Source organism: Electrona antarctica (genome assembly GCF_951216825.1).
Source record: "Electrona antarctica genome assembly, chromosome: 6".
Taxonomy (NCBI): Eukaryota; Metazoa; Chordata; class Actinopteri; order Myctophiformes; family Myctophidae; genus Electrona; species Electrona antarctica.
This window is the reverse complement of record NC_136811.1, coordinates 59,136,216-59,151,053: the sequence shown is the minus strand read 5'-3', so window position 1 is coordinate 59,151,053 and position 14,838 is coordinate 59,136,216. Positions and strand designations below refer to the sequence as shown.

The following is a 14,838-nucleotide window of genomic DNA, read 5'->3' as shown; positions in this document are numbered from 1 at the left end:
GCTACTACTAGTACTAGTAGTAGCTACTCTATTACTGCTACTTAGTACTACTAGTACTAGTAGTAGCTACTCTATTACTGCTACTTAGTACTACTAGTACTAGTAGTAGCTACTCTATTACTGCTACTTAGTACTACTAGTACTAGTAGTAGCTACTCTATTACAGCTACTTAGTACTACTAGTACTAGTAGTAGCTACTCTATTACTGCTACTTAGTACTACTAGTACTAGTAGTAGCTACTCTATTACTGCTACTTAGTACTACTAGTACTAGTAGTAGCTACTCTATTACTGCTACTTAGTACTACTAGTACTAGTAGTAGCTACTCTATTACAGCTACTTAGTACTACTAGTACTAGTAGTAGCTACTCTATTACAGCTACTTAGTACTACTAGTACTAGTAGTAGCTACTCTATTACAGCTACTACTAGTACTAGTAGTAGCTACTCTATTACAGCTACTACTAACTACTTTCTTTCTTTCTTTCTTGCCATGAGCTTGTAGATCTGCTATTTTTCAATAGCAGCGGTGGCCGAACGGATTGCGGAGCGGTCTTGATACCGGAAGGTCGCCAGTTCGAATCCCAGGACCGGCACGTTAAAATGACCACCGCTGAAGTGCCCTTGAGCAAGGCATTGAACCCCATCCATGAAATGTTCTATGAGCAGGGTGTGGCTGTAAACAAGCATCTGGAGCTTAGACCCTTCACCCTGGGTAAACAAAGAACTTTGCTTTGCTTTGCTGTTTGCTGTTTGCTTTGATGCTTTAAAACACCAAAAAGGGTTCCCGCCCAAAATGGGTTAATCGGGACAGTGCTGTATATTGATGAACATTACATTAAACATGCAATGTAAATATATCAGATTCAGCAAAACATGCTAATTTCCATCAGCAGTCACCAGACATCAAACATCAAACAATACAAACAGGACTGACATACAGGACAAACAGAGCATACAAATACCTAGTACATTTCAAACGTAATAAGACTAGTAAGAATTAAAAAAAATAAGAAAAGATTCAACTATTATTAGGGTAATAGTGATACAGGGTATCACTGTCTCTCTTTTTATGTATAAATTCCTTGGGAGGAGGAGGAGCTAAATCATTTAAACATTTATAGATAAAACAGGCACTCTTGAACTTTATAAAGTTTTCAAAATTCAAAAGATAATATTTTTCCAAAATGGCACAGTGATGATATGAGTTGGTGAAATGTGTGTGTGACAATCTACAAGCTCATAGCGCGCCACCGAGTGGCGAGCTACGAGCTTGTATGTCTGCTATTTTTGAAAAATCGTGAAAATGCGGCACAAATCTTTGAACATATATTCTTTCAGAAGACTTTTGTGTGTGTGTGTGTGTGTGTGTGTGTGTGTGTGTGTGTGTGTGTGTGTGTGTGTGTGTGTGTGTGTGTGTGTGTGTGTGTGACAGTTGGTGTTATCAGCCTCCAGGCGGAAGGCTGGTGGGTGGATATATTTTCTGTTCTGCGCGATAGTAAATGTGTGCACTGTCCTATAGTTTCCTGCAGTGCTGGACTGAGACAATAATTCGGCCCGGACATTTTCGCGGAATTTGGCCCAGCCTGGCCCACCACAACCAGCGCACAGATACACTACTACTACTCTACTCTACTATATACAAATAGTTACAAATAGTTGAAATACAAGCCCTTAACACAACCATATTTACAGTACAACATAAGAAACACAACCAACAGACAACTAATTTAACATTTGGCCCAGACCAGCCCACCAGAGGGCCGGCCCACTGGGCATATGCCTGGTACTGGCCAGTCCACCCCTGGTTTACTGAGACACTACACTGTGTACTACACTACCTATAGTTTACTGTCTCTCTGCATTCTATGATCCTATAGTTTACTGAGACGCTACACTGTCTCTCTGCATTCTATGATCCTATAGTTTACTGAGACGCTACACTGTCTCTCTGCATTCTATGATCCTATAGTTTACTGAGACACTACACTGTCTCTCTGCATCCTATGATCCTATAGTTTACTGTCTCTCTGCATTCTATGATCCTATAGTTTACTGAGACACTACACTGTCTCTCTGCATTCTATGATCCTATAGTTTACTGTCTCTCTGCATCCTATGATCCTATAGTCTACTGAGACGCTACACTGTCTCTCTGCATTCTATGATCCTATAGTTTACTGAGACACTACACTGTCTCTCTGCATTCTATGATCCTATAGTTTACTGAGACGCTACACTGTCTCTCTGCATTCTATGATCCTATAGTTTACTGAGACGCTACACTGTCTCTCTGCATTCTATGATCCTATAGTTTACTGTCTCTGCATTCTATGATCCTATAGTTTACTGAGACGCTACACTGTCTCTCTGCATTCTATGATCCTATAGTTTACTGAGACACTACACTGTCTCTCTGCATTCTATGATCCTATAGTTTACTGAGACGCTACACTGTCTCTGCATTCTATGATCCTATAGTTTACTGAGACGCTACACTGTCTCTCTGCATTCTATGATCCTATAGTTTACTGAGACGCTACACTGTCTCTCTGCATTCAATGATCCTATAGTTTACTGAGACGCTACACTGTCTCTCTGCATTCTATGATCCTATAGTTTACTGAGACGCTACACTGTCTCTCTGCATTCTATGATCCTATAGTTTACTGAGACGCTACACTGTCTCTCTGCATTCTATGATCCTATAGTTTACTGAGACGCTACACTGTCTCTCTGCATTCTATGATCCTATAGTTTACTGAGACGCTACACTGTCTCTCTGCATTCAATGATCCTATAGTTTACTGTATGTGTTTACAGTGTTTACACTAAGTCACTGTGGATAAATGACTACATTATGATCTTGGTGTCTTCCAGTAGATTTGGCTGGGACCCCCCCCCCCCCCCCCCCCCCCCCAGAGGGAGGGGTCCTCAGGGGACATCCCACCCCCCCAGAGGGAGGGGTCCTCAGGGGACATCCCACCGTTGGGTGATTCGTCATTACGGGTGAGTCATGTGACACCAGGCTGGGAGCTGCAGTTTGACACAGTTGTAAGTTGTGACGAGAAGAGAAGTGTGTGTGTGTGTGTGTGTGGACTATTATGGGATGTAACAGCAAGCAGGACACCAACACACTCACTCAGGTAACACACACACACACACACACACACACACACACACACACACACACACACACACACACACACACACACACACACACATACACACACACACACACACGTTCATGTACCCCTGAGCGGTGTGTGTAGATTAGCTGACTGTACAACATTTCTTACACAGCACTTTGTAACAAATACGTCTCTTAATGTGGACATAAATAAATGAGTGCGTGTGAATGTAGTGTAGTTGCATATCATTATAATAAATATAGGCCTAGTTTAGCATCTAATTAGCATAATGACATCCAGCTCCCATGTGCCATATGTGATGTTCTGTAGGACAATGACAAGTCTATTAATAAAACTGTCTGTCTGTCTGTCTGTCTGTCTGTCTGTCTGTCTGTCTGTCTGTCTGTCTGTCTGTCTGTCTCCATGGCGGTGTGGACATAATGGACTCCATGGTGATCTTCTATGTGGATGAAATGTGGTGAGTTATGTTATAAAACTACCTTCTGCTGAGTGTATGATATGTGTTATATGGTATATAATGGTATATGGTGAGGGCGACTGTGGCTCAATAGGTAGAGCAGGTCGTCCAATGATCCATGGGTCGGCGGTTCGAATCCCGGCTCCTCCTGTCTACATGGATAAAGGCGCTATATAAATGCACCATTTTTATTTACCATTTAGTGCTATGCTGTTATAAAACACACATGGGCAACAGGTGGCCCGCGGGCCACAAGCGGCCCCCACCTTCACTTAATGTGTGTGTGTGTGTGTGTGTGTGTGTGTTACCTGAGTTAGTGTGTTACCTGAGTTAGCGGCCCCGGCAATGTGACGCATTTTGAGCTTATAGATCAGCTATTTGGGGCTAGGGCTAGTGACAGTAACGTTGGTACTGTATGACCAAGACAGTGACAGCAGAGTTTGGGAGGACTCAGTAACGTTGTGGTGACAGTAGAGTTTAGGAGGACTCAGTAACGTTGTGGTGACAGTAGAGTTTAGGAGGACTCAGTAACGTTGTGGTGACAGTAGAGTTTAGGAGGACTCAGTAACGTTGTGGTGACAGTAGAGTTTAGGAGGACTCAGTAACGTTGTGGTGACAGTAGAGTTTGGGAGGACTCAGTAACGTTGTGGTGACAGTAGAGTTTAGGAGGACTCAGTAACGTTGTGGTGACAGTAGAGTTTAGGAGGACTCAGTAACGTTGTGGTGACAGTAGAGTTTAGGAGGACTCAGTAACGTTGTGGTGACAGTAGAGTTTAGGAGGACTCAGTAACGTTGTGGTGACAGTAGAGTTTAGGAGGACTCAGTAACGTTGTGGTGATGGTAGAGTTTAGGAGGACTCAGTAACGTTGTGGTGACAGTAGAGTTTGGGAGGACTCAGTAACGTTGTGGTGACAGTAGAGTTTAGGAGGACTCAGTAACGTTGTGGTGACAGTAGAGTTTAGGAGGACTCAGTAACGTTGTGGTGACAGTAGAGTTTGGGAGGACTCAGTAACGTTGTGGTGACAGTAGAGTTTGGGAGGACTCAGTAACGTTGTGGTGACAGTAGAGTTTAGGAGGACTCAGTAACGTTGTGGTGATGGTAGAGTTTAGGAGGACTCAGTAACGTTGTGGTGACAGTAGAGTTTAGGAGGACTCAGTAACGTTGTGGTGACAGTAGAGTTTAGGAGGACTCAGTAACGTTGTGGTGATGGTAGAGTTTAGGAGGACTCAGTAACGTTGTGGTGACAGTAGAGTTTGGGAGGACTCAGTAACGTTGTGGTGACAGTAGAGTTTGGGAGGACTCAGTAACGTTGTGGTGACAGTAGAGTTTAGGAGGACTCAGTAACGTTGTGGTGACAGTAGAGTTTAGGAGGACTCAGTAACGTTGTGGTGACGGTAGAGTTTAGGAGGACTCAGTAACGTTGTGGTGACAGTAGAGTTTGGGAGGACTCAGTAACGTTGTGGTGACAGTAGAGTTTAGGAGGACTCAGTAACGTTGTGGTGACAGTAGAGTTTAGGAGGACTCAGTAACGTTGTGGTGACAGTAGAGTTTAGGAGGACTCAGTAACGTTGTGGTGACAGTAGAGTTTGGGAGGACTCAGTAACGTTGTGGTGACAGTAGAGTTTGGGAGGACTCAGTAACGTTGTGGTGACAGTAGAGTTTAGGAGGACTCAGTAACGTTGTGGTGACAGTAGAGTTTAGGAGGACTCAGTAACGTTGTGGTGACAGTAGAGTTTAGGAGGACTCAGTAACGTTGTGGTGACAGTAGAGTTTAGGAGGACTCAGTAACGTTGTGGTGACAGTAGAGTTTAGGAGGACTCAGTAACGTTGTGGTGATGGTAGAGTTTAGGAGGACTCAGTAACGTTGTGGTGACAGTAGAGTTTGGGAGGACTCAGTAACGTTGTGGTGACAGTAGAGTTTAGGAGGACTCAGTAACGTTGTGGTGACAGTAGAGTTTAGGAGGACTCAGTAACGTTGTGGTGACGGTAGAGTTTAGGAGGACTCAGTAACGTTGTGGTGACAGTAGAGTTTGGGAGGACTCAGTAACGTTGTGGTGACGGTAGAGTTTGGGAGGACTCAGTAACGTTGTGGTGACAGTAGAGTTTGGGAGGACTCAGTAACGTTGTGGTGACAGTAGAGTTTAGGAGGACTCAGTAACGTTGTGGTGACAGTAGAGTTTAGGAGGACTCAGTAACGTTGTGGTGACAGTAGAGTTTGGGAGGACTCAGTAACGTTGTGGTGACAGTAGAGTTTAGGAGGACTCAGTAACGTTGTGGTGACGGTAGAGTTTGGGAGGACTGTGGTAGTGACAGTAACGTTGTGGTGACAGTAGAGTTTAGGAGGACTCAGTAACGTTGTGGTGACAGTAGAGTTTGGGAGGACTCAGTAACGTTGTGGTGACAGTAGAGTTTGGGAGGACTCAGTAACGTTGTGGTGACGGTAGAGTTTGGGAGGACTCAGTAACGTTGTGGTGACAGTAGAGTTTGGGAGGACTCAGTAACGTTGTGGTGACAGTAGAGTTTAGGAGGACTCAGTAACGTTGTGGTGACAGTAGAGTTTGGGAGGACTCAGTAACGTTGTGGTGACAGTAGAGTATAGGAGGACTCAGTAACGTTGTGGTGACGGTAGAGTTTAGGAGGACTCAGTAACGTTGTGGTGACGGTAGAGTTTAGGAGGACTCAGTAACGTTGTGGTGACAGTAGAGTTTGGGAGGACTCAGTAACGTTGTGGTGACAGTAGAGTTTGGGAGGACTCAGTAACGTTGTGGTGACAGTAGAGTTTAGGAGGACTCAGTAACGTTGTGGTGACAGTAGAGTTTAGGAGGACTCAGTAACATTGTGGTGACAGTAGAGTTTAGGAGGACTCAGTAACGTTGTGGTGACAGTAGAGTTTAGGAGGACTCAGTAACGTTGTGGTGACGGTAGAGTTTAGGAGGACTCAGTAACGTTGTGGTGACGGTAGAGTTTAGGAGGACTCAGTAACGTTGTGGTGACAGTAGAGTTTGGGAGGACTCAGTAACGTTGTGGTGACAGTAGAGTTTGGGAGGACTCAGTAACGTTGTGGTGACAGTAGAGTTTAGGAGGACTCAGTAACGTTGTGGTGACAGTAGAGTTTAGGAGGACTCAGTAACATTGTGGTGACAGTAGAGTTTGGGAGGACTCAGTAACGTTGTGGTGACAGTAGAGTTTGGGAGGACTCAGTAACGTTGTGGTGACAGTAGAGTTTAGGAGGACTCAGTAACGTTGTGGTGACAGTAGAGTTTAGGAGGACTCAGTAACGTTGTGGTGACAGTAGAGTTTAGGAGGACTCAGTAACGTTGTGGTGACAGTAGAGTTTAGGAGGACTCAGTAACGTTGTGGTGACAGTAGAGTTTAGGAGGACTCAGTAACGTTGTGGTGACAGTAGAGTTTAGGAGGACTCAGTAACGTTGTGGTGACAGTAGAGTTTAGGAGGACTCAGTAACGTTGTGGTGACAGTAGAGTTTAGGAGGACTCAGTAACGTTGTGGTGACAGTAGAGTTTAGGAGGACTCAGTAACGTTGTGGTGACAGTAGAGTTTAGGAGGACTCAGTAACGTTGTGGTGACAGTAGAGTTTGGGAGGACTCAGTAACGTTGTGGTGACAGTAGAGTTTAGGAGGACTCAGTAACGTTGTGGTGACAGTAGAGTTTGGGAGGACTCAGTAACGTTGTGGTGACAGTAGAGTTTGGGAGGACTCAGTAACGTTGTGGTGACAGTAGAGTTTAGGAGGACTCAGTAACGTTGTGGTGACAGTAGAGTTTAGGAGGACTCAGTAACGTTGTGGTGACAGTAGAGTTTGGGAGGACTCAGTAACGTTGTGGTGACAGTAGAGTTTAGGAGGACTCAGTAACGTTGTGGTGACAGTAGAGTTTAGGAGGACTCAGTAACGTTGTGGTGACAGTAGAGTTTGGGAGGACTCAGTAACGTTGTGGTGACAGTAGAGTTTGGGAGGACTCAGTAACGTTGTGGTGACAGTAGAGTTTGGGAGGACTCAGTAACGTTGTGGTGACAGTAGAGTTTAGGAGGACTCAGTAATGTTGTGGTGACAGTAGAGTTTAGGAGGACTCAGTAACGTTGTGGTGACAGTAGAGTTTAGGAGGACTCAGTAACGTTGTGGTGACGGTAGAGTTTAGGAGGACTCAGTAACGTTGTGGTGACAGTAGAGTTTAGGAGGACTCAGTAACGTTGTGGTGACAGTAGAGTTTAGGAGGACTCAGTAACGTTGTGGTGACAGTAGAGTTTAGGAGGACTCAGTAACGTTGTGGTGACAGTAGAGTTTAGGAGGACTCAGTAACGTTGTGGTGACAGTAGAGTTTAGGAGGACTCAGTAACGTTGTGGTGACAGTAGAGTTTGGGAGGACTCAGTAACGTTGTGGTGACAGTAGAGTTTGGGAGGACTCAGTAACGTTGTGGTGACAGTAGAGTTTAGGAGGACTCAGTAACGTTGTGGTGACAGTAGAGTTTAGGAGGACTCAGTAACGTTGTGGTGACAGTAGAGTTTGGGAGGACTCAGTAACGTTGTGGTGACGGTAGAGTTTAGGAGGACTCAGTAACGTTGTGGTGACAGTAGAGTTTAGGAGGACTCAGTAACGTTGTGGTGACAGTAGAGTTTGGGAGGACTCAGTAACGTTGTGGTGACAGTAGAGTTTAGGAGGACTCAGTAACGTTGTGGTGACAGTAGAGTTTGGGAGGACTCAGTAACGTTGTGGTGACAGTAGAGTTTGGGAGGACTCAGTAACGTTGTGGTGACGGTAGAGTTTGGGAGGACTCAGTAACGTTGTGGTGACAGTAGAGTTTAGGAGGACTCAGTAACGTTGTGGTGACAGTAGAGTTTGGGAGGACTCAGTAACGTTGTGGTGACAGTAGAGTTTAGGAGGACTCAGTAACGTTGTGGTGACAGTAGAGTTTAGGAGGACTCAGTAACGTTGTGGTGACAGTAGAGTTTAGGAGGACTCAGTAACGTTGTGGTGACAGTAGAGTTTGGGAGGACTCAGTAACGTTGTGGTGACAGTAGAGTTTAGGAGGACTCAGTAACGTTGTGGTGACAGTAGAGTTTAGGAGGACTCAGTAACGTTGTGGTGACAGTAGAGTTTGGGAGGACTCAGTAACGTTGTGGTGACAGTAGAGTTTAGGAGGACTCAGTAACGTTGTGGTGACAGTAGAGTTTAGGAGGACTCAGTAACGTTGTGGTGACGGTAGAGTTTGGGAGGACTCAGTAACGTTGTGGTGACAGTAGAGTTTAGGAGGACTCAGTAACGTTGTGGTGACAGTAGAGTTTAGGAGGACTCAGTAACGTTGTGGTGACAGTAGAGTTTAGGAGGACTCAGTAACGTTGTGGTGACGGTAGAGTTTAGGAGGACTCAGTAACGTTGTGGTGACAGTAGAGTTTAGGAGGACTCAGTAACGTTGTGGTGACAGTAGAGTTTAGGAGGACTCAGTAACGTTGTGGTGACAGTAGAGTTTGGGAGGACTCAGTAACGTTGTGGTGACAGTAGAGTTTGGGAGGACTCAGTAACGTTGTGGTGACAGTAGAGTTTGGGAGGACTCAGTAACGTTGTGGTGATAGTAGAGTTTAGGAGGACTCAGTAACGTTGTGGTGACAGTAGAGTTTGGGAGGACTCAGTAACGTTGTGGTGACAGTAGAGTTTGGGAGGACTCAGTAACGTTGTGGTGACAGTAGAGTTTAGGAGGACTCAGTAACGTTGTGGTGACAGTAGAGTTTAGGAGGACTCAGTAACGTTGTGGTGACAGTAGAGTTTGGGAGGACTCAGTAACGTTGTGGTGACAGTAGAGTTTAGGAGGACTCAGTAACGTTGTGGTGACAGTAGAGTTTAGGAGGACTCAGTAACGTTGTGGTGACAGTAGAGTTTAGGAGGACTCAGTAACGTTGTGGTGACAGTAGAGTTTAGGAGGACTCAGTAACGTTGTGGTGACAGTAGAGTTTAGGAGGACTCAGTAACGTTGTGGTGACAGTAGAGTTTAGGAGGACTCAGTAACGTTGTGGTGACGGTAGAGTTTAGGAGGACTCAGTAACGTTGTGGTGACAGTAGAGTTTAGGAGGACTCAGTAACGTTGTGGTGACGGTAGAGTTTAGGAGGACTCAGTAACGTTGTGGTGACGGTAGAGTTTAGGAGGACTCAGTAACGTTGTGGTGACAGTAGAGTTTAGGAGGACTCAGTAACGTTGTGGTGACAGTAGAGTTTAGGAGGACTCAGTAACGTTGTGGTGACAGTAGAGTTTAGGAGGACTCAGTAACGTTGTGGTGACAGTAGAGTTTAGGAGGACTCAGTAACGTTGTGGTGACAGTAGAGTTTGGGAGGACTCAGTAACGTTGTGGTGACAGTAGAGTTTAGGAGGACTCAGTAACGTTGTGGTGACAGTAGAGTTTAGGAGGACTCAGTAACGTTGTGGTGACAGTAGAGTTTAGGAGGACTCAGTAACGTTGTGGTGACAGTAGAGTTTGGGAGGACTCAGTAACGTTGTGGTGACAGTAGAGTTTGGGAGGACTCAGTAACGTTGTGGTGACGGTAGAGTTTGGGAGGACTCAGTAACGTTGTGGTGACAGTAGAGTTTAGGAGGACTCAGTAACGTTGTGGTGACAGTAGAGTTTAGGTGGACTCAGTAACGTTGTGGTGACAGTAGAGTTTGGGAGGACTCAGTAACGTTGTGGTGACGGTAGAGTTTGGGAGGACTCAGTAACGTTGTGGTGACAGTAGAGTTTGGGAGGACTCAGTAACGTTGTGGTGACAGTAGAGTTTGGGAGGACTCAGTAACGTTGTGGTGACAGTAGAGTTTGGGAGGACTCAGTAACGTTGTGGTGACAGTAGAGTTTGGGAGGACTCAGTAACGTTGTGGTGACAGTAGAGTTTAGGAGGACTCAGTAACGTTGTGGTGACAGTAGAGTTTAGGAGGACTCAGTAACGTTGTGGTGACAGTAGAGTTTGGGAGGACTCAGTAACGTTGTGGTGACAGTAGAGTTTAGGAGGACTCAGTAACGTTGTGGTGACAGTAGAGTTTAGGAGGACTCAGTAACGTTGTGGTGACAGTAGAGTTTGGGAGGACTCAGTAACGTTGTGGTGACAGTAGAGTTTAGGAGGACTCAGTAACGTTGTGGTGACAGTAGAGTTTAGGAGGACTCAGTAACGTTGTGGTGACAGTAGAGTTTGGGAGGACTCAGTAACGTTGTGGTGACAGTAGAGTTTGGGAGGACTCAGTAACGTTGTGGTGACGGTAGAGTTTAGGAGGACTCAGTAACGTTGTGGTGACAGTAGAGTTTGGGAGGACTCAGTAACGTTGTGGTGACGGTAGAGTTTAGGAGGACTCAGTAACGTTGTGGTGACGGTAGAGTTTAGGAGGACTCAGTAACGTTGTGGTGACAGTAGAGTTTGGGAGGACTCAGTAACGTTGTGGTGACAGTAGAGTTTAGGAGGACTCAGTAACGTTGTGGTGACAGTAGAGTTTAGGAGGACTCAGTAACGTTGTGGTGACAGTAGAGTTTGGGAGGACTCAGTAACGTTGTGGTGACAGTAGAGTTTGGGAGGACTCAGTAACGTTGTGGTGACAGTAGAGTTTGGGAGGACTCAGTAACGTTGTGGTGACAGTAGAGTTTAGGAGGACTCAGTAACGTTGTGGTGACAGTAGAGTTTGGGAGGACTCAGTAACGTTGTGGTGACAGTAGAGTTTAGGAGGACTCAGTAACGTTGTGGTGACAGTAGAGTTTGGGAGGACTCAGTAACGTTGTGGTGACAGTAGAGTTTAGGAGGACTCAGTAACGTTGTGGTGACAGTAGAGTTTGGGAGGACTCAGTAACGTTGTGGTGACGGTAGAGTTTGGGAGGACTCAGTAACGTTGTGGTGACAGTAGAGTTTGGGAGGACTCAGTAACGTTGTGGTGACAGTAGAGTTTGGGAGGACTGTGGTAGTGACAGTAACGTTGTGGTGACAGTAGAGTTTGGGAGGACTCAGTAACGTTGTGGTGACAGTAGAGTTTAGGAGGACTCAGTAACGTTGTGGTGACAGTAGAGTTTAGGAGGACTCAGTAACGTTGTGGTGACAGTAGAGTTTAGGAGGACTCAGTAACGTTGTGGTGACAGTAGAGTTTGGGAGGACTCAGTAACGTTGTGGTGACAGTAGAGTTTGGGAGGACTCAGTAACGTTGTGGTGACAGTAGAGTTTAGGAGGACTCAGTAACGTTGTGGTGACAGTAGAGTTTAGGAGGACTCAGTAACGTTGTGGTGACAGTAGAGTTTAGGAGGACTCAGTAACGTTGTGGTGACAGTAGAGTTTAGGAGGACTCAGTAACGTTGTGGTGACAGTAGAGTTTAGGAGGACTCAGTAACGTTGTGGTGACAGTAGAGTTTAGGAGGACTCAGTAACGTTGTGGTGACAGTAGAGTTTAGGAGGACTCAGTAACGTTGTGGTGACAGTAGAGTTTAGGAGGACTCAGTAACGTTGTGGTGACAGTAGAGTTTAGGAGGACTCAGTAACGTTGTGGTGACAGTAGAGTTTAGGAGGACTCAGTAACGTTGTGGTGACAGTAGAGTTTGGGAGGACTCAGTAACGTTGTGGTGACAGTAGAGTTTAGGAGGACTCAGTAACGTTGTGGTGACGGTAGAGTTTGGGAGGACTCAGTAACGTTGTGGTGACAGTAGAGTTTAGGAGGACTCAGTAACGTTGTGGTGACAGTAGAGTTTGGGAGGACTCAGTAACGTTGTGGTGACAGTAGAGTTTGGGAGGACTCAGTAAGGTTGTGGTGACAGTAGAGTTTAGGAGGACTCAGTAACGTTGTGGTGACAGTAGAGTTTAGGAGGACTGTGGTAGTGACAGTAACGTTGTGGTGACAGTAGAGTTTGGGAGGACTGTGGTAGTGACAGTAACGTTGTGGTGACGGTAGAGTTTGGGAGGACTCAGTAACGTTGTGGTGACGGTAGAGTTTGGGAGGACTGTGGTAGTGACAGTAACGTTGTGGTGACAGTAGAGTTTGGGAGGACTGTGGTAGTGACAGTAACGTTGTGGTGACAGTAGAGTTTGGGAGGACTCAGTAACGTTGTGGTGACAGTAGAGTTTGGGAGGACTCAGTAACGTTGTGGTGACAGTAGAGTTTGGGAGGGGGTGTCATTGTGAATTTGTGCGTCTCTGAAGCCACTAGACATCGTTATCTGTGTAAAACAGCTTGATGTACAACATGCTACTACTAGTACTGAACTCCTATACTACTGTCTGCATGTTGGAATGATGATGTACAACATGCTACTACTAGTACTGAACTCCTATACTACTGTCTGCATGTTGGAATGATGATGTACAACATGCTACTACTAGTACTAAACTCCTTTACTACTGTCTGCATGTTGAAATGATGATGTACAACATGCTACTACTAGTACTAAACTCCTATACTACTGTCTGCATGTTGGAATGATGATGTACAACATGCTACTACTAGTACTGAACTCCTATACTACTGTCTGCATGTTGGAATGATGATGTACAACATGCTACTACTAGTACTAAACTCCTTTACTACTGTCTGCATGTTGGAATGATGATGTACAACATGCTACTACTAGTACTAAACTCCTATACTACTGTCTGCATGTTGGAATGATGATGTACAACATGCTACTACTAGTACTAAACTCCTTTACTACTGTCTGCATGTTGAAATGATGATGTACAACATGCTACTACTAGTACTAAACTCCTATACTACTGTCTGCATGTTGGAATGATGATGTACAACATGCTACTACTAGTACTAAACTCCTATACTACTGTCTGCATGTTGGAATGATGATGTACAACATGCTACTACTAGTACTAAACTCCTTTACTACTGTCTGCATGTTGAAATGATGATGTACAACATGCTACTACTAGTACTAAACTCCTTTACTACTGTCTGCATGTTGAAATGATGATGTACAACATGCTACTACTAGTACTAAACTCCTATACTACTGTCTGCATGTTGGAATGATGATGTACAACATGCTACTACTAGTACTAAACTCCTTTACTACTGTCTGCATGTTGAAATGATGATGTACAACATGCTACTACTAGTACTAAACTCCTATACTACTGTCTGCATGTTGGAATGATGATGTACAACATGCTACTACTAGTACTAAACTCCTTTACTACTGTCTGCATGTTGAAATGATGATGTACAACATGCTACTACTAGTACTAAACTCCTATACTACTGTCTGCATGTTGGAATGATGATGTACAACATGCTACTACTAGTACTAAACTCCTTTACTACTGTCTGCATGTTGGAATGATGATGTACAACATGCTACTACTAGTACTAAACTCCTATACTACTGTCTGCATGTTGAAATAATGATGTACAACATGCTACTACTAGTACTGAACTCCTATACTACTGTCTGCATGTTGGAATGATGATGTACAACATGCTACTACTAGTACTAAACTCCTATACTACTGTCTGCATGTTGAAATGATGATGTACAACATGCTACTACTAGTACTGAACTCCTATACTACTGTCTGCATGTTGGAATGATGATGTACAACATGCTACTACTAGTACTGAACTCCTATACTACTGTCTGCATGTTGGAATGATGATGTACAACATGCTACTACTAGTACTGAACTACTACTGTCTGCATGATTATAATAATTCATTGGATTTTTATAGCGCTTGTCCAATAAGTCCAATATGGACAATATGGTCCATTCATTCATACATTGGGAGGTGAAGCGGCGAACAGTCGATGCCAGCGTCCTCAGTGAGTTCACACCAATACGTATCCATGCAACTCCTCAGTGAGTTCAGTAACAGTGTTATAAACCACACCAATAGTTAGCCATGAAACTCAACAAAACGGTTCCGAGCAGAGGTCAGGGGTCACCAACAGAGGTCAAGGGTCACCAACATGTCCGTACATGGATAATGTGTCCGTGGCACAGGGATGTGCAGAGAGTGTCAGAGGGGCTGAAATCTCGTAGAGGGCACTTTTGGACCAAAATAGTGAAAATAGCAGATCTACAAGCTCTCAATGTGTCGCAGTGTGACACGTTGTGAGCTTGTTGATCAGCTATTTTCGGGGGGCAACCCATCACTCTTTAGCTAGTGGAGATGCAGGTGTGTAACGACATGGATTTATAAACCAATTTATTCAACGCAAAATACTCTTTTCAAGTCCAGGAGTCTTCGGAAAAAAATCCAT

At 44.8% G+C, this 14,838-nt stretch overlaps 1 protein-coding gene across 1 annotated transcript in view; it reads left to right on the top strand.

Moving 5' to 3' along the window:
- The first annotated feature begins 3,088 nt into the window (after positions 1-3,088).
- Positions 3,089-14,838, top strand: part of LOC306924611 (protein 4.1-like) — a 110,225-nt gene continuing 98,475 nt past the window's right edge. The window contains exon 1 of the mRNA XM_079503184.1: positions 3,089-3,148. The gene's annotated coding sequence lies outside the window, so the exon portion shown is untranslated. The remainder of the gene's footprint in view (positions 3,149-14,838) is intronic.